This window comes from Tetrao urogallus, assembly GCF_951394365.1.
Source record: "Tetrao urogallus genome assembly, chromosome: 13".
In the NCBI taxonomy this organism is placed as follows: Eukaryota; Metazoa; Chordata; class Aves; order Galliformes; family Phasianidae; genus Tetrao; species Tetrao urogallus.
Window position 1 is genome coordinate 1,770,071 of NC_136826.1, and position 20,509 is coordinate 1,790,579.

Consider the following 20,509-nt stretch of genomic DNA (forward strand, 5'->3'; position numbering starts at 1 on the left):
TTTTACAGTTTGCATCAGGTTTTCTTTCATAAGGGCTCCGCATCATTTGTGGTGCATTGTGGTGTTGTGCTGATGGTGTTAATAGGTCAGTTAATACTTAACACTTACTTGGTGGGGTGTATGTGGGTCTGTCAAACTGGGCATATTTGGTAGTAAGACATGTAGGTCTTAAAACTTTATGTGGATAGACGTCTTGTGTTGTGTAATTCTAACATGTCTGCCCTTGTAAATATAAGGATATGTTAGACTTCAATCGTGTCCTAAAAAAAGCATTTGTGTATGTTTATTAGTATCCTGCAACCTCTTTCAGTCTGTATCCACTACTAATGATAGCTTTTAATCTATTTTTTATCATCTCTTGGGAAGACTCTTCCACTTCCCTTCAAAAGCCTGGTTCTTTCTCATGGCCATCACTCTTTAAGCCACCTCTGGGACCCATTGCTGTGCCAATTTCAGTGCCAACAAGATGCTGTACCAGAACAGTTCCCTAGTGAGCGCTTTTCTTGCTCTCCTTCCAACCCTTTTTGCCTGGTAAATGAAGGCAGCTAGGAGAGAAAGCCATTGCTTCCTGCAGATCCAACCCTCCTACTGGTACGACAGGATATTCCTTGGGAAATACTCATTGCTTTTCTTTAACTATTTTGTTTCTTTAACGATTTTGTTATGGCACTTAAACTTTTTCTTTTTTCCACCCCTAAACATTTGTGGTTTATTACAGCAGCTTGAATGGGTTGGCTCTCTGTAGGTTGAAAACTGAACTTCAAATATCAGCTTCACTTCTTTTAACAGCACTTGTTGGCTATAAGTGAAGCACTTGTTTACAAGTCCTACAAGTGTGAAGCTCCATGACGTTTCAGGGAAGCAAGCTGGTGTAATTCCCTTGAAGGATGGCTCATGGGGTGCATTACTACAGCAATCTGCTGGAGGCATTTCACATCTCCCATTTTTGGGGTGTCCGAACTGCTGCTTTGTGAACAGAATCACTGTTTTATATATGTGGCAAATGAAGACCACACGCAGAGTTGAATGATACTGATGCTGATCACAGTCTGAAAGTTTGGGGCTGTAAAGGGGGGAAAAAAAAAAAGAGAGAAATGCATTGCAGTGCAGAAAATCCTGTATCACACAGGAAGCCTTGAAGGGCCAAGCTGTGATCAGGAAGTTACCTGAAGTGAGTCTAGGAGGCATCTACATCCTCTATCTGTGGAAGTCAGCTGCCTACCATGGAGCTCCAAGAAGAGCCCTCTGACTGTGACGTGAGGCCTGCCTGGGCCATGGGTGCCATCCTGGAGCAGACACAGGCTGCTGGGTCAGTGCTGCTGCAGCCACCTAAGCCACCTTTGGGATGTACTCAGGGCAACGTGTTTGAAAGAGGCAGGGCCTGACTGCTCTGACTTTAGGGGAGCTTCTCACGTGTCTGTCACGTGAAGGTCGGAGAGATGGGAAGGCAGACTTCAGTTGGGAATAATCTAAATGCTGCTGGCTAGGATGAACTAGATCATGACCAGAGCCTCCTCAGCCTTTGGACTGTGCTGTATCTTAGCTCAGGTCCAGGGCTTTTAGTTATGATAAAGTTTCAGTGAACTGTCACTTTAAACTCTATCATAACTCAAAGCCTTGGACCAGTCTGCCTCTCTGAAAGGATGGGGTCAGGGATATCATCTTTAAACATTAAATTCAGGTATTAAGTGTGTGTCTGGGAGCACACATCTCTTCAGTTATTAAGACAGATCTTGGGCAGGAAAAAGCAGGACTGAACGTCTTCCCTTCTAAGTGAGGTACGTGAAATCAGTCAGCGGAAACCACACCTCCCTTTACAAGAGTAAAATTCAGAAGGAGATGGCTGGGTGCTTAACAACGTACCTTAAGCACAACTGCAATCCTATATCTGAGCCTCGCTGAATAAGATGGAGAGAGGCACTGGAGAAGAGGAAGAAGAGCAAATGACCAGAGCATGTATCAGCAGATTGATAACTCTGTAAGGACCTTCCCCATGGCCTACATTCTCACCAAACTCCTGCTGCAGCAGATAGAGAAGAGACTGGTGAATAGAGAGCTAAGGAGAAGCAGTTGGCAAGTCGTGTTGAAAACGTAGCCTTTTTCAACCCTTAGGGAGATAACTCAGAGAAGGAACATCATCAGTGACTTGGACCTGTTTCCAGAGGAGTGCAATAGTACCACAAGTGTACTGAGAACATTGGAGGGAAGCATGTCATGGCTGATTCTGCTTCCATCCCTGCAGGATCTTTCTGGCCTCCAACCCAGAATGCTGAGCCAGGCTGGGAGGCAGCTATATACAAGGTGAAGTCTCAGACAAACCACATTGGAGCTCATAATGGTGATCTGTGAGAAATTTTTCCTGCAGTAAGCTCTTTGAAGCTCCAGAGTGGTTGTTAGCATGAAGATGGGAGTGGTGCTTGGGGCTTTGTTTCCATACATGAAGGGTGGGCTATAGGGAGGGATGTTTCTGCGTGATAGAGTTGTTGTTTACAACTGGAGAAATACTGTGGGGGCAGGTGACAGGCAGAGACAACCAGTCTCCCTGCAGATCTGAAACACAGGCGAAACTCAAGAGACTTGCAGCAAGGTGGTGTGGATGGGCAGCCCTCAGCCAACCATGGAGTGCCCAGCTGCCCAGGGAGGTCGTGGAGTCTCCTTCTCTGGAGATGTTCAAGACCCAACTGGACACCTACCTGTGCAACCTGGTGTAGGGAACCTGCATTGGCAGGGGGTTGGACTCGATGATCCCTGGAGGTCCCTTCCAACCCTTACGATTCTGTGATAACAAATACACTTGGGCTTGTGCATTCTGTTGAGTCTTAAAAGTAAGAATCTGAAATAGTCTCAATTCTTCAGAGAGTAATTTATTTTTTTCTTTTTAAAAGTTTATATATATATATCCTGGAGAGTTAATTGTCACTGCAATGCTGTGAACTGACTCCAGGAGCTGTGAGTGCTACATCATGTGCTGCGCAATTCCAACCCAGGTGGAACGTGCCCCCTGTGTTTAACTGAGACTCTCAAATGAAAATGAGAACTACTGAATTAGGACTGGAACCTCTTATCACAAGGATTAACTGCTATGTAGAAAAGAGGCAAAAATTACAGCATGAAAGGGTTTGATCCTCTTAGGGAAACTGCTACACATTTATGAATTATGGTTCATGCAGGGAACAGTAGACTCAACTAGGAAACAGGTACTGAAATCTTATCTCTGTCCTTCCAGGTGTATCATAGTATAACACCACTCCTTAATCTTGATTCACTTATAGCATGGCTGGGACAACTGCTGTTACGGCGTAGTGGCATATGGCACAAGATGGTTCATGCAAGGAGCACCAGCTACAAGTGCCTACAGCATCTATCACCTTATGTATTCCTATGATGACCAGTTGTCTGAACTCTTCTGTCCTTCAGGTTTTGCTGCTCACATTTTTAACTTCTTTCTCTTGAAGTAACTTTGCTATGAAACAGGTATTTGATTGCTGAAATAAAATGTCTTGTGTTAGCAGCATAGGATGCCTGTGGCTGGTGGGGGAACTGCTTTATTTATGCTACTGCAGAGCTGGACTTTAAAAATGGCTAGAAAGGCTAAATCCAGCAGAGAGGCAGGAGAAGATGGATTTTCTTAAGCCTGTGCAGTCAGTAGCAGTCTCCTGCCTGACTAACGCGGTCTTCCAGCACAACAGGGTACAGCTGGTAACATAGGCAATGTCTTGCATGCAGCTCCCATGAGCATTAATGGAATAGACATTCAGAAAGCCTCTGGAGACTGTGTAAATATATATATATAAATACGAAGTATATAGGCAAGGATATCTATCTGTAATCATCGGTAAAGACCTCATCTTCACTTGGTGGGAAGCCTTATTTCTACAGATAATGGCATTACTACTTCCATGCTTGAGAAATGCACGGGGACAGCTGAAGGAGTTACCTGGGCACTTCCAGCATTCCCTCCATGTTTTTCCAGTTTCAGCCGTGGTGTGAGTGGGAGATAACTTTACACCCTGTTGTAAGCAACTCACTGTGGTGTGATCCTGAAACACTATAATGATTACTACTGCATTAAACCTAACTGGCAGGAAGCCTGTTTGGAAGAAAAGTGGAATCTCAGGTGAAACTCAGCCTGGCAAAGCCTCTGTCCTTTTAGTACCACCCAGCTAGGAGCTGGGGTGAGGGACACGGGCAGAACCAGCTTCCCACACGTAGCACAAAGCTGGGATTTGACTGGCCTGGGCAAGCAAACTATAAGCTGATCTGTGGGCAAGGGCAGCTGGCAGGGTAGGAGGAGGGAGATGCTATGGCTGTGACCTTTGTGTCTGCCTCTCCTTCCCATCAGCTGCTTGCCCCAGCCTTGAGCCCAGCTGTGACCTGGGGCGAGCTGAGTGCTTCTGAGCTAAAAAACAGCAATTAAAAAAAAATAAAAGATGTTAATTGGTAATGGCTTGTCAGCTGCAGGTCACTGCAAGTGTGTGGCTCTTCCCAAGGCTGCACTGTCATCCTGGGGAATAACAGCAGTTTGCTTGTTCTATGGATGCTCAGCTGCAAGAGGATGGCAGCAGTGCAAAGAGGGTTTCTGAGAGAAGGACAAGGAGTGCTGCCAGGGACTGTGGTGACCCACTGCCCCTTGAATAGCTGGGTTTGCTGGATGTACAGCTTTGTTCTGAGACAAAGCCATTCTTTTTCCTAGCCTTTTACCTTATCGTGGTACTGCAATCCAGTTGAAAAGCTGAGCTAAGATGCAGACAGACATGCCTGCATTTGCTGACTGTTTTATTCTGAATGAAAGCTGGCAAGCATCCCATGGGTTGTAACATGGGCAGCTTGTGGCATGCCTATTGTGCATCTTGTTAGCTTAAACAGTCTCAGAAAAGTAAGTGAACAGTGCTCCTCAGGGGAGCTATTCTTTTCCCATGGGCTGTTAGATGAGAGCATTATTTCCTGGGGCCCAATTTCCTAGTCCGAAATCCTGAATTATTGTCATCTGTGAAAACTGTCTACAATTGCTGAAGCTCTCCTTTTGGCCAGAGAGGTGCTAGTACCCTGGTTAGAGTCTTGGTTCACATCTGGGTGAAGGCAGGAACCTACTCACCAGATGTAGAAAAGGTCTGTTCTAACATCTGGTCAACATTACCTGCCGGTAACACAACGCAGATGGAAATCTCGGAGCTTATTCTGCACTGCATAGAGTAAAGTGCAATTCAATTGCTGAAATTCATGCTCAGTTTTCCGCTTTGTGTAGTTTTTGAGGTGGTTATTTCTGCTGGTGTTGCTTGATTACTAAAGCTAGTGCAGCAAATAATGACGGAAAGACAGAATGTGTAGCAGGTTTAGTTGATATGCAAGCAGTATTGGAGATCTGTGCCCACTGAAAAAACTACTGTAATGAATCACTGTTTTATAAACAGCTCAGCACACGTAACTGTGCTGACACATTATGTGTACTGATGTCCTTCTGAGGTGGTGAGGTACTAATGTGGGGAGGCATAGGCTCAAGGCAGACACTGGAAACTTGAAACTGGAAGACACAAGCAGACACCAGCAGAACTTGAACCTGAAGCACGGCAGCAGGTTAGCTTACAGCACTGGTGACAGTAATTTGTCCTACATGTTCAATGAGCTCTTCAGAAGTGACACAATTATCTGCAAATATAGAGCCTAAACCTTCAAAGCTGGTTCTAATGTAAGTTTTTGAAGTGAAATTCATCTAAGATTTTGTTTTTTATTCACTGTGAATCCCACAGCGCTGGGTTTGATTGCTCCAGCAGCTTTTGCAGTGTGTGCTGGGGCTCTCTGGCACTCAAGCAGAGCCAGCTGTGGGATGAGGAGCTGCATCTCTCTTCTGAGCTGCCCGGTACGTGGGCACTCCTTCCATTGCCCCTTCAGCTAGTCTGGCATCCTCTTGGCTTGGCCTCAGATGGATTTTAAAGGTTTCTGGACTAAGATCAAGAGTAGGTTTTGTTTTTGCCCTCTGAATGCCTGAATTACGTCAGTGGCTTGGATTCAGCCAAAAACTTGGGAGGGAAATGGGGCAGTGGCAAAGGGGAAGGCAGTTGAAAAATAGATATGACTGTGGCTCAGTGAGAAGTAGAAACAGTCAACACAATATTTTTTAGTGATGTTATTATTACTGGAAAGCAGTGTCTAAGTGGAGGCCACATTGACCTCTTGTACTTAACCCTGAATCAGTCAGTGAAGGAGGATGATGCACCATCACTTGTGCTGCAAGAGTTGTTCACAGATGCTTGATGTAGAAGTGGTGGCTCAAAGGCTGCTGTGGGCTCTTACTGGGATCAGCAGGGGCCTACTATAGCAAGAGGAAGTTGGTGTAAGTCAGAATTGACATTTTGTTTTTCTGCTGTTATTTCTTCACTTGTTTCTTCTTCAAGGAGTGTAAATATTAAGAAGTAGGTTGTTTTTTTTGTTTGTTTGTTTTTTCTTATGGAAACCTTCAGCACAAGTGTTCCTATTGCAGAGGAAGGGAGAAGATGGAGTGATTTCAGCCTGTTCTGCATTGGAATGTCACAAACGTGATGCCCTCCTCAGGCGCCTGGCATTTTGCAGGGTCTCTGACAGTGTATGCTGAGGGCTGCAGAGTGCCAGCAGGAGGACACCCACTCATGGAGCTTGTCCAAAACAAACCCACTTTTTCAAAGATATACAGCAATGGTTGCAAACAGAGCTGTCCCAGCTCTCAGAAGGAGCTTGCTGGGATTCCCAGTCACATTTCTCTGCACGCAGGTCCATTCCTCAGCAGGTGCTCTCTGGGCGCTCTGGGTTCCCTGCTGCTGCTCACAGCTCCTGAGCACTGCTTGCTGCCGCCCCAGTGCACCTTGCAGCACAGGCTTGGCCACAGCAGCACATCCCTGTGTGATGCCACAGGTTTGTCATGAGCTCAGGCTCTTGCAAGGACCACATCCAGGACCTCAAGGAGCAGGGGTTGACAGCACAGGCAACTTGCTGCAGACGTTTCTTTTAGGAAGAAATGACTGCCTGAGGCCCTAGGATAAGATGTATGGGAATGTGCATGTGCACAGGGGCATCCCTTGTTCTCTTGTGCTTGATCCCACATGAAATTAAGTCTATCTGTAGATGGTATTGTGGTGCTAGTAGATGAATTTTTTCAGCACTTATGTTCTCACACAGCAACCCCAGGTTTATGACAATCAGGATGTCACACAGTTCTCTGCCGTGCTGATCATGTAACAAACTGTGCGAAGCTAATTAAAATGCAAATAGCAATGCAAACTGTAAAGGTAAGGAAATGCTGCTGTGTTCCACTGGTAGAAGTGGACATATGGTAATTTCCTTGCTTTTCTTTCCTCTTTGCTCTTTACTTTCTGTCTTTCTAATAGCAATCAACCAGAAATAAAGCTTTCAGAAGATGTTATTTATTTTGCAGCCTTTTCTGTGCCAGCTCTTGGAGTCAGTTCACAGCATTGCAGGTGACAATTAACTCTCCAGGATATATATAAACTTTAAAAAAAAAAAAAAAAAATTCTCTGAGGGATTGAGACTAATTCAGAGTCTTAGTTTTAGGACTCAACTGAATGCACAGGGCCAGGTGTATTTGTTATTGCTGGAAAAACTCTTAAATCTTTGGAAGGCAGCGTGTTCAGTAATTGCTGCTTGATGTGGAAGTACTCCTCCTTCTCCCTCATTAGATCTCACTTTTCCCATTTGCAGAAGCCTGCAGCTGTAAGCCCACCTCTCATTTGCTCTTGTTATCTGGGGAACGTAATGACATGGGAATGGATAGCCTGGGGCACATGGGTGGGAGGAGTATGGTGCTTGCAGTGTGTGGGAGCAGGTGGGCTTGGAACACAGCACAAAATTAGGAAAAGCAGCAAAGTGGCTGCAAAAACCTATGATCAAGCAAAACAGGAGGGTATACCTCTGGGGCTGGAAATCCTTCCCCATTGTATGCACAGAGGTACTTGGTGTGACAGTTAGCATGGGGTGGGGGGGTTGGCAGTACTGTGCTAAGCACTACAGGTTGAGGGTTTCCTTGTAATGCTGAAAATAGAACTTTGTTGGAATAGACAGTTGTGGCATGCAAATTATACTCACTCCCTCCTCTACTCTGCAGCTGAAGAAATGATTCATGGGAGCTTCCCTTGTAGCTGAGGCAAGAGATTGATTGTGATTACGTCTGATGGTTCTTAACACTTTTTTCCCACTGGTTTTCAGCAGACAAGATAAAGGGTTTGTTTTGGTGGGGAGGAAGATGTGGCAGGCCCAGGCAGGGGCTTGTTTGCCCTCTAACACTTCTCACTGCATAGCAAATGCCTGTCTTTTCCTGGGAGAGGGATCCTGCCATCTGGTTTTTGTGAGAATTGCTGGAGCTTTGTAGAAGGAGAACTGCCTTGAGCACTTTCCATTTGGAAGGCAGCTTGATCAGGCAGAGAAATGTGGGTTTCTTAACTTCTTTGGAGTGTGGTTATATTCAGGGACAACCGTGCTTTGTCCAGGAGCATCTCATGAAGTCAGCTGCAGCCGTAACTCTGTTGTGCAGCAGCGCATGCAAGCCATGAGAAACAACCAAGCACGTGGTCCTCTTTTGGTTTCCCTTTTCCTGGAATGGCCACGTGTTAAAAACTTCTGGCACCTGTGTAGTTCCAAGTTACTGTTTGTGATTTTTGCCCATTTGCAGTTTTAGAGTGGCTTGTTGCAATCTGCAGTAAACCTGATGTGAAAGCAGCACAAATTAGGCCTGGTGTGCTTTAGTTCTTGCAGACTGCTGCAGTAAGCCACTTCTCCAGCCTGGTCTCTCGGAGCATTGCGCTTCCAGCAAGCAGACAGAAGCTCCATTTGGGAAGCAGCACTGTTATCTGAGATCCAGGCTGAATCGCGTGTCGTCCTCCTTGTCAGTGCTGCTGCTGGGGGCAGGCAGCCCCCCTGTGGCTCCAGCCCTCCCCTGGGGCGCTGGGCAGGCACCCCCAGCACTCCTCTTGGCAGCACTGTCTGCAGAAAAGCAGCCTCTTTCAGCCTGAGCTCTGTGGGCTTTGGCAAAGGACAGAAGAGCTTCCTGGTAGTGATGCTTGTCCAAGCGTATCCCCTTGGGTAACAGGGATGAAGGCCTTGGCACTGCCTACCTTCATTCCTGAGATGATTATCTTTCTCGCAGCGGTTTAAACAGTTGATAATGACACTGCCTGTGCAGTTTCTTCAAGCCCTCTTTGATGACAAATTGCCCTAGGGTGTTTAGTGTGCACCAGTTTGTCACCTTAGGTAATCTGTGAGTTATGAAAAAATGTACGCTGCAGCAATTATTCTGCCATTAGGGTGATCAGAGCAAAGTAATAAAAAAGCTGCAACCATAAATTCTCTTAATCCATAGTCAGGATTTTAAATATTTAGAAATACAAAATTTCTCATATTACTCATATTAACAGTATTTTAAATGTCATGGTTTTGTGGTCCTGTATCTCCCATCTCAGCAGCAAGTCATTACATTTTATTATTTAGGGTAGAAGGGACTAATAAAGTAAAATATTCTCTTTCATAAATAGCTGGGTTGAATCATAATGCGATCAGCAGGGATGACTTTATGGCTAACCTTACAGGTTAAAGTCACAGGTGACAGGAACATCACTGTTTCAAATGGTGGCATGAATGATAAGCAGTGCCAGAGCAAAGTGTGCTGAGGATGGAAAAACATCATAGCACAAAATGCTTCTTGGAATTAATTTATTGACATTGTCTTCTCATGGTGAAATAAAAATCAGATTAACTAATTAAGCAAGGCATGCAGGTGATCATGAAATCTTAATCTAATCATTTGTTATACGGCTTAGCGGGTCTGGGAAGTTTAACTAGGGCAGTTTATAGTGATGAGCTTAATGGAAGTGCCAGCCTTCACTGCTCCAATGCTGAGATCTCCCCTGTGATGGTAGCTGAATTTACCAACTCAAAGTAATTTTCCACCTGAAACATCATTTGCAGGTAACATTTGGGATGTTATGCTGGGAGGGCCTTCTTTCACACCTATGTTTTGCACATGAACTTATTAAATAGATGTGATATACAGAAATGGTTCCGGTGTCTCCAACCTTTCCTCTCTCTGAACTTTCTCTCATACAGGATCGGTTCTCAGGGCAGGGCGAGCCTCCCTGGCTGGGCCATGTGCTTTCTGGGCTTTTCCACACTGATAATCAGAGTTGGCAATCTGAGCGCCAGCCTGGTTTTTGTCCCTGTGACTTCACGCCTCCCATCTTTGACTCAGAACTGACCACTCTGGGAGGGACTTTTCTGTGCCATAGCATTGCACACGCTGTCATCTGCTCTCCCTGGTATCTGTCACTGCCTGAGCACACGCGAGGCTGGCTCTGTGGGCTGAAGCCCAAGGCAGTTCCTGAGAAAAGTGCAGAAGAGCAGCCAGCCTCTGGGTCCACGCAGCCTCCAGGTCCACGCAGCCTCCTGCTCTCTGTTCCCAAGGGATGTGTTATGGGGAGCGGATTTGTAAGGTGCGGAGCCTCCTAGCGCCACCTGGCAGTGCTCTGAATGGAACGTGCCCAGCCCTGAGCTGTGGGATCTCTTCTAATTGGTGTCTGTGCGCCCTGGGGTTAATGGAAGTGTTTTACATGAACTGCGCTGGTTTTGGTGTATGCCTTTCCTCAGGGTCTGCAAATTACCTTTCTCCAATGGATTCCAACATGTTGTACCACATCCAGGCTGACATTTTGATTATGTATTATTCACTTTGTTGAAGGAATTAACATTTGAAGCAGTCGAAGCTTTTGAGGATATTTTTTCCCCAAATAACAATTTCGTCTTTTGAGTGCCAGCCAGATTCTCCATATGGCTAAAATGTACTAGAACAGAAACACAATTAGCATGGCTTAATAAACTTCATGCATGGTTTGCTATTGCAATATCAGAAAGAAAACAAATATAGCCAGTAGTTCTCCTTGGAATTACTCTGTTAAAATTACTGTTGTTTGAAATGAGCTTTTTTGATAACTTACAGCTGATATAATTTGCATTGTTATAGGTAAAGCACCCTTCTGTATGCTTAATGCCGCTGGATGTGACACAGGCCTGATTGGGTCTTGCATAAATCTTCTCTCCCACTGAGAGGGGAAAGGCAATACGCTGAGTTTTAGTGTGGAACGAAAAGCAAAGGCTGCAGGGTTGCTAGGGCTCCAAGGCTGCAGTATGAAGCACAAGGTTTCTTACAGGCTTTTTTGCTTGCTTTCAGTCTAGCTGGCTTGAATTGGTTTTGCACAGCAATGTGCGACAGTTCAAAATGCAAACTTGTTTCATCTTTGGCCACGCGTGATTTATACAGACGTGTTGGTGTGCACGTGGCTTGCAGCATGCTGTGCTGCCTGGGTGTCCTTGCACGGGCTTTTTTCCAGCTGTCAGCCTTGGCCCAGTTGGGCTTTTGTTGCGTTTTTGTCTGTCTGAAGTCCTCAGGGAGAAGTTTCAGTTCCCATCTTCTTCCTTGAGATGGGGGACGTTGTGCCTGGTGCATGTTCCATCTGGCTTGCACAGAGTTGTTCTGCCCATCAGCAGGCGCTTGCCCATCACCCAGCCCTCCATGGGCATCAGGAGCAGAGGGCTTGTTCCTCACGGTCTGATAACATGCTTTGAAATTCTGCTGAGGGCCTTGCTAACTTGCTGAGCTGTGGTTCATTTCCCTGCCTGTCCTAAACATTTAAAGCCTTCCTGCAAGGGGCTCCTGGCAAGAGGCCCTGAAGGTACAGTGACAGTAAGTGACAAACTGTCCCCTGGGGCTACCGGTCATGCTGCAAAGGTGGTCTGTGCATGGTAAGTGCTCAGATTGCCCTTTGGCAACAAAGCCTGCCCTGCAGGATGCTGAGTGTGGGTGATGCAGAAGGAGCTGCTGTGTTGCACTCAGTGCTCCCAAATCTGTTTGGCATGCAGCAGGGTGGGCACAGGGCTGTCACAGGTCTGTGCTTCAAGGAGTAGCAAATCCATTGGTTCCTGAACCAATGCTACACTGAAGCTGGTCGAAAGCTAGAGAGGGAAATATCCAGAAACTCTCACTTCAATCTCCTGTTCCTGGCCAAACGCTGTCTTGTTTAACATGTTTATTGCCTTGTTACTGATGCACTCTGTTTTGCAAGTTTTTGGGAATGAGTGCCTATGAAAACTTTTTTTACAGGGCACTGATGTGGAAGCATGTGATGTTTTAATTAACTTCTAGGGGCTCTGGTTGGAGCTGTTTGCACAGATATTCAACCTTGCTCTGGATCTGTGGTTTCAGAGCACATCCATTCTAATGCCTTCAAAGCGTATGAGTGAGTTCAGATACTACAGATGGTCCCAGGATGAATGTCTCTATTTCCCCATCGTCATTATCACCATTTTATTCCTCACTAGCAGAGTGACAGGGTGGATATAATCAGTATCAACTGTGCACGACCGCAGGCATAACAGAGAACACATTACGCAGGGTCAGGCTGCAAGTCCCTGTCCACATCCCTTCCACAACTACTGCTGGCAGTCTGTGGTGCAGTGCTCTCTGTTAGTTCCTTGGATTGTTTAGCAACAAAACAATGCTGGAAAGCAGCCTGCCCTGGGAATGCTGGTTATCAGCCCTCTGAGTTAGATCCCAGGACTGAGTTCTAGAAGGAAGCATGGATGCACTTCCTTCTGCACCATAGCGTGTAGCACTGCTGCAGGCAGCAGCTGGTTTGTGTGCTTAGGAGGGATGTTTGTCTGCTGATCTGTTCTATCAGGAAAAACACCATAGGTAGCATGAAGCTCAGTAACACTACAGATAAGCCTGTAGGGTTTCTTACTTCACTCTGATGGATCCCTCTCCCAGGCTGGTTTCTATAAGTAGCTCCGCATCTTGCCAGTGCTGCACCTGTCCACATTCCTTACCCTTGGGAAGGCTGGTCTGTGTTCTCTGCAGTATTTGTATTCCACTTTTTCCCCCCTTGATTTTGTTGATTCATCACCTCTGCCAGAGATGATTAACAAAATTGACATCAGTGAAGAGTTTTCTTGTGGTTTATGGTACTGGGAGTAAGCCCCATGTCTGACAGTGTCTGCTTTTTTCCTACTACCTCTCTGCAGCTGGCCCAGCTCTTTTGGAAATGCTGCTTTGGCATCCAAAGCAAGCCTGTTCAGAGCGTGCCTGTGCCACACAGACAAACCTGCAGGGTCTTGAGCTCTGTCTCCTGATCCTTGTCCTTGAAGAGTCCTGTAGGGATGTCAGGGAAAGCTGCAACTTCATGCAAAGGTGGTGGGGAAGTGGAGCTGTGAGTATGAGGTGCCTGGCCCGCAAAGCTTGTGGGGCAGGCTGTGGTCCTCGTGATAATACTGGGCTGAAATCTTGGCCTTGTCGTGGCTCAGCAGAGCCACTGCATCAGCACTGATATGGATAACGGAGAGTAAGCATGGTTGTGTTTGTTGACTGTCTCTATAAACCACAAAGCTGCTCAGTTTGAAGCATCTAAGATGAATGATGTGCCTAAACACAGAGCAGAAATAATTAAATGGGAAGCACAGTGGTCCCATGCCAGTTATTCCATGAATCTGTCGTTATGTACAAGTGTTTCATCTTTCCAGACTTCGCTCCTGCTGAAAGGTTTCACTCACGGAAGTGTTCGGTGAAGGCAATCAGATGATCAACACAACCAAAGGAGCTCTTGTAACAGCTAGACTTACAGTGGTAGCTTATTCATCACTGCTGTACATTAGAAAAAAATAAAAAAATAAAAAAAAATTGCCTCAGCTGCTTCTTCCTGAGGGCTGAATGAAAACACAGAGCTTTCAGCAGCTGCTAATTGTCTCTGTCTACTCGTTATGATCAGCGATGACAGTGAGGTAAGTGTATGGGGCTGCACCACTCCCTGCTCCCAGAGCTGCTGCTTTCAGGGTTTCCTGCTGTGGGATCTACAATGATGGTTGCCTGTGAAAATGGCTCCCCTGCTCAGTGTTATTGCATCTGCAGTACTGGGGTAAGATGGTGGTGGGAGAGCAGAACAGGTGCCGAGCTCTGGTATTTTTGGAGCATTTAGATGCTGAAGGACTCTGTCAGGGCAGTTGTGCATCATCAGCCATCCTAGGTAAATGAGTTGTTCTTTGAAGGAGTAAATCCTGGCTGTCTATGGCAGAATCATAGATTGGGGTAGGTTGGAAGGGACCTTGGAGATCATCGACCTCCAACCCCCTGCTGTGGGCTGGTTGCTCCCCCAGCTCAGGCTGCCCAGGACCCACCTGCCTCCAGGGGTGGGCACCCACAGCTCTGGGCAGCAGTGCCAAGGTCTCACTGCCCTCTGTGTAAAGAGTTTCCTTCCAGCATCTAACCTAAAATTCCTCTCTTCTACGTTAAAGCCATTCCCCATTGTCTTATCACTATCAGACTGTGTAAAACGTTGGTTCCCCTCCTGCTTATAAGGTCTCACTGAGAGCTCCCTGCAGCCTTCTCTTCTCCATGTTAAACCCATTTCCCTCAGCCTTTCTTAGGAGAAGTGCTCCACCTTTTTGACCCTCCTCTGGACCTGCCCCAACAGCCCCCCATCCTCCTTGTGCTGGGGGCCCCAGGCTTGGACACAGTACTGCAGGAGTCTCATGAAGGCAGAGTAAAGAGGGAAAATCACCTCCCTCCCTGCTGCCACCCTCTGTTGATGCAGCCCAAGACACTGTTGACCTCCTGGGCAGTGAGCACACACTGCTGGCTCGTGTTGGGCTTTTCACTGACCCAATTGCAACACCTTGCTCTTTGCCTTGTTGAACCTCATTAGCTTCTCATGGGCCTGCTCTTAGAGCCTGTCCCTCTGGATGACATGCCTTCTTTCTGTTGTCTCAACTGCACCACTCAGCTTGATGTCATCACCAAACTTGCTGAGGGTGTTTGATCTCCCTGTCTATGTCACTGATAATTATTGAAGAGCACCAGATGGACCCCTGAAGGAAAGCACTCAACATCAGCTTCCACCTGGACATAGAAAATAGAATAGGTGTTACTGGACTTCCACCTTGAACATCTCAATATATAGTTTGTACTTTATTTTTTCCTTCAGTAAGTTATCCTTGTTTACATAGCTAAGTACAAGTGTGTATTCAGGCCTAATTAAGGGGTCTGCTATGCCCACAGAACACAGCCTCCCTGTCCATGGGCAGCAGCATCTGGGGCAGAGGAATTCTGAGGTGGAGCACAGACACACTTACCAATCTTGCTTTTATATATCCAGCAGGTTGTAATAGCTGTAATCCTTAAATGTGCATTTAATCAAACTTTGTGTGAAATTTCATCTATACTGTTTACTGGATAAGCAAGACGGGCAGTTTTTTGCTGCAGCTTTATTCCAGTGCATTTATTTTTTCCTTGGAAAACAGCAAAACTCACTGGACTGCAAAATGGGCTATTTTCTTGGAAAGTATCTTTTTGCTATCAAAACAAACTTAAATTGTGAACATCGACCATACTTGCCAGACTTGCTTTTATCTATTTATTTATTTATTTATTTCCCTATTTATTTACGTATTCTTTTGCTTGACAAAAAAGAATCTCACTAAAACCTTAAGTTTCATGATGCCTACAGTTTCTGCTTAGCTAAGAGCTGCGGTGAAATAGCTGTGCAGTGAATGGGGTCTTCTCCTGGTGTGCTGATGGGCCCAGAGGCTGCGGACACTGTCATCCCCCCCTAAGCCTAGTGAAGGGAGGAGGACCAGGTATTTTGGTCTCCTGCAAAGGACTGCTGTCTCTTGCTGACATCAACAGGCATCTCCCATTCAATATGCATCTTCTTGGATATGGTGCTTTGAGCAGGGCCTTGTTTAGCCATACTCCAAAAATGACAGCCTTGGTGTAAGTGAATGCTAATGCCCACTGCTGCGATGTAGCAGCTGACCATCTGGGTGCTAGGCTGCACTCTGAGGTTGCATAAATGAGTTGTAAACAGACACTGCAATAAATATAGGCTGATACTAGAGAGAAGGAATCGGCACTTTCCCATATGGCTTTCACAGTCGTGTGGCTCATCTGTGCTGTTTCTATGCCTTCTCACACATTTAAGTGTGAGAACCACTGTTGAGTGTAAAAGAGTGTAGACCAATACGAACAGAAATGCTGGTGGCAATTTAAATTCCTGTTGAAGAGAGTGTTGGCAATTTTCCTAAAAGTATCTTTCCCTCTATTGTCATGTTTGTGTAGGGTTGCTAATTTCCCCATGATGAGTCACTGAAAGCAGTCACAGAAGTAAGACAGGAGTTTCGTGCCCTAAATATATCCCCACATCAGCCCACACGGCTCAACCATGGAAGCTGGTGCTGAGCCAGTGAATACAGCTCAGAGTTGGTCAGATCCTACTGGCTGGGGATTTGAGAGGGAAATATGGAGCTACGGAGGAGGAAAAAACTGGCATGTGTGTCCTAGGGCCACGAGGCATGGGGTCGCACACAGAATGATGCATCGCAAGTGCCAGTGGATGCAAGCTGAAGAAGAGCACAGTGGTGATGGGCAGAGAAGGCCAGAGTTCCCCTCACTTGTGTGAGGCACCATGGGCTGAGTGGGGTGGCTGTTCAGCAATGCTGACCCGTTGGGGTGTTCCGGGTGCTTCTTTCCCTGGTGGGCATTCAGTTGAAGCTTTACTTAAAAGTACAAATAGCTGTGGAGAAGCTTCACATGAAGCAAATAAACAGAAACAACAAATATTAATCAAAAACAAACAACAGCAACAAAAAGCCACAGCAAGCAAAACCAACCAACAGATGTGGAATGTGAAGCTGATACTGCCTGTACAGCAGCTGAACAAGAGACACTTTCTCCTCAATTGATATGCAAATGTAGCTTGGTTAATTGGCTTTCTCAGCTGTCTGCAAAGAGTCTATGTATAATTTATAAAGGACGGGATAGTCTGCCCTGAGAGCATAATAGCTATTAACTTTGAATATTCATGAATTCCACCATCTAATAGGGAGGCAAGCCCATAAGTAGTTTTGACACATTGGAGTGAACCACCACAATCTGTTTTTGTTTGACTAAAATTTTCTACAGCCCTTTGGGTCTTTGAAAAACATTCAGTTCTCTTCTAATCCAGAATGCTTAAAGACTTTGTAGATAGCAGCTTGAAGTGGCATGTAGTGATTGAAAGGCGTGCTGTGGGTGTGCAGTGGGTGCCCTAGACACAGATAGATCTTGCCAAGGCATAAAACATTACAGATTTTCCTGGCAGAGCTGGGTAATGTCTTTATAATCCCCCATCAGGTTTGCAGCTCTGTTTTACTGAAGCATATTAGAAAATAGATGTTTTGGGGGAAACAAACAAACTGGGTTACTAAAATGGTTTCAATTATAGAGAATAACATTTACTTAAAGCGGAAATCTTAAGTTCTAGTGTACAAAATGTATAATTGATGCTGCAAAAAGATAAGGTTTATGGAAAAGTATTGCAGTTAGAAAGAAATGGGCTCAACGTTTTTAGGCTATGGATCTGGAAAACTTGGATGTTTAAATATTCATGATTTGTTATACTTGTATTTAAAGCTAAAACGCAGAAGCTGGAGGGGTGATATCAACAGCTCTGTAACTACACTGAGGGCTGCAACACCAGACTTTGGTTTTTTGGAGCATCTGCAGTTTCATGAGGACGAGGCTACTCCTTAACTCAGAGATGAGGTTTTTGACCAGCAGCTCTTTCTGCCCCTGCTGAAGTCAGTAGTAGAGCATTGGGTGCGCCCCGTGAGAAGATAGATCCAATGAAGCCCATGAGTGGAGTAGTGGCCAGTAAGGAAGGGAAAGAAGATTTGAGAACACCATAGAGACTATATTTACCTGTAGAAAATCGGTGATATTTCAGAGGGGGCTCTCTGCATGTCCTGACTTCAGGTACCTGTTCCACCTCTGCTTAATCTCATGCTCAGTGCCTTGGGATGCAACATTCATGCCACAGATGTGAATCTGGAAAGGCTTTTTTCTCAATTCAGGAATGTGAAAAAGGGAAGACTGATACTTGGGTGAATTCTGTAATACAAAATAGCCTCAACTAGGCTTATGTCCACTTTCCTTGGCTTTTATTTTAATTCTGCTCAAAGTAGACTTCTACCAGTTGAGATGAAGCAAGATTCAAGGTTCTGGGCGTGGAACCTCTGGTGGTGGATCTCATCTTCATCTGACAGCTTTCTCATCTTTCAGCAGTAAAAGAATGAGCATAGTTTACCTCAAGTGCTGTCCACTCAGTTTCTCAATGAATGTGACAAAGGAGGCTTCGGTTTTCTTGGTGGTTGTTCTGTGTGCTTGTACCTTGCAACCAGTGTCTCTGCGTGATGTGATGGTTTAACGCAGGTGGCTGCATGAGCTGGCTGTGGAACAGAAGGTTGAAGCTGCTCTGGTTCCATGCGAGGAGTCTTTAAGCACGGCAGAATCTGAGCTGTGCCTGACACATGCCTAGATTTCAAATGAAGGACATCAGAACCAACCATCAGAACCAACGCCGGACCCTCAGTGACAGGGGCCTGAAGTCTCCTGGGATTTAATATGCAGTGTGTACTTTGCTTGATGTGATCAGAGGGCAGAAAGCAGGCTTGTGTGAAATAGGAACTGGATCTGATATCAGTACCACTGACTATCCAGTTTTCTTTAAAAGGGAGAAAAATCCTCTATCTGTGTAGAAAACAAGCCAGTAGCAGCCTCTTCTTTGCTCCCTAATGGAAAATTGCTTGTTTTCACTTACAGGCACATGATATAGCAATAAATCCCAGAAGAAAGAGCAAAATGGAAGAAATTCAGGGGGAAAAAAAAAGATATTAATGGAGTTGAATCAATCAGTGTCGTCAGCTACAAGGAAAGCTTTATCCTGATGGAGGGAACTGCTCCACAACTTGGTTAGAAGTATGAAGTCTGAGGACAGGTTTCTTCTAAGGGGTCTGGCAGACAGAAGCGATAATGCTGTATCCAAGCATCTATTCTCTGCCTCTTCTTGCTAACAGCAATAGGTAGCTTTGTCCATCACTACCTGGTCACTTAGTTATTGTCTCTCAGAGTGTGTATTTCATGATCCTACTAGCTGTCTTTTTTTGGATGCCAAGCATCCATCTGCCTGTTTTCTGCCGGAGCCCGCAGCGTGTGCTAGGGGTGGTGGTGTCTTTGGGCAGAGCAGGGCTCTTGCCAGAGGATCTGGGGTCATGCTCAGACTGAGATGATTCCTTGTGATGTGCTGCAACTCGATGGGCTTGAAAGATGCTCACAGTATCCCTGGATTTTTGTAGCTGTATGCCAAGGAGGAACTCCAAGGCTTTTTATCAAAGGGCTCCCATAGCGCTTTAAGGGTTTAAGGGTTCAACCTGTAGGAGCTGCAGAGTTTAGATCCCAGGCTGTAGGAAGGAGGGCCCATGCAGAGTCTGTCTCCTCTGGAGCTTTAGCCCACTGTGTGCTCAGCCACAGAATTGTTGTTTCAGAAACTCATGCTTAATTGCAAGTACTGAAGTTCTTTGTGACTGTTTAAATCATGTTTAAATGATATCCTTGGAACTGAGAGTTTGGTTTAGTGCAAGTGCGTGTGGCTTTCTGCCTAATCTTTCTAACCTAAATTAGTAGAGCTAACTTAACAAAAGTGTCTGTCTTCATTGTAGAATCAGAATTGCTCAAGTTGGAAAAGACCTTAAAGATCATCAAGTCCAGCCACAACGTAACCATCCTACCGTAACTCCAACAGCCCTCTGCTAAATCACGTCCCTGAGCACCACATCCAAATGGTTTTTAAACACATCCAGGGATGGTGGCTCAACCACCTCCCTGGGCAGCCCACTGCAGTGCTCAAGCACCCCTTGTTGTATGTCCCAGAGTGCTGTAACACCGCACATCTGGTGGGATTGCCAGACATTCTGAAGGTGCCATCAGTTCACGAGCAGTGTTTGGTACATGTAAAAGGCTGCTGCACAGCAGGGCAGGAGGCACTCCTGAGCATGATGTGAGCATGGATGGGATCAAGGGAGCTGAATTCAGGCCTGGTGCAAAGCCTGGCTCACGCACTGGCTGCATTGTGCTCTGTAACTACTACATGGCTCCTGTCTCTTCTGTTTACTGGAGACATTATTCCAAACTTGGTGGAGGCATTTATTCTGCATCAGATATAATTTCATTTATTTATTTGTTTGTTTGTTTGTTTATTTTGAGGGGAGGGAGGTAAGCGGTGGGCTGCGAAACCTTTTTATTGTGTGGATTTGAGTCCTGAAGATGGATGTGGCTGCAGATTCTCTGGTGTCTAATGGGATTTATGTAGCGCAGAGATTACAAAGAAGCTGAGCCGTACAGTTCAGAAGATGACATTTATTTTAAGTTCACTTTTTATGTCTTTGCTTTCCAGCAGATTAATGTTTTTGTTTTGAACAACAGCAAGTCAGGGCTGTGCCAGAAATATCTTCAGTGAGAAATGGCTGGAGGGCATTAGAGCATTAGGGTGAGCTGTATCTCTGATAAGATCACTGAAATGCTCCTTTAGGTTTAGTGGAGTTACAGTGAAGTGCAGGAATGAAGCAGGGTTTATCAGCCAAGTCTATGTAGCAGTTTTTGCTGTGGCTTGGACTG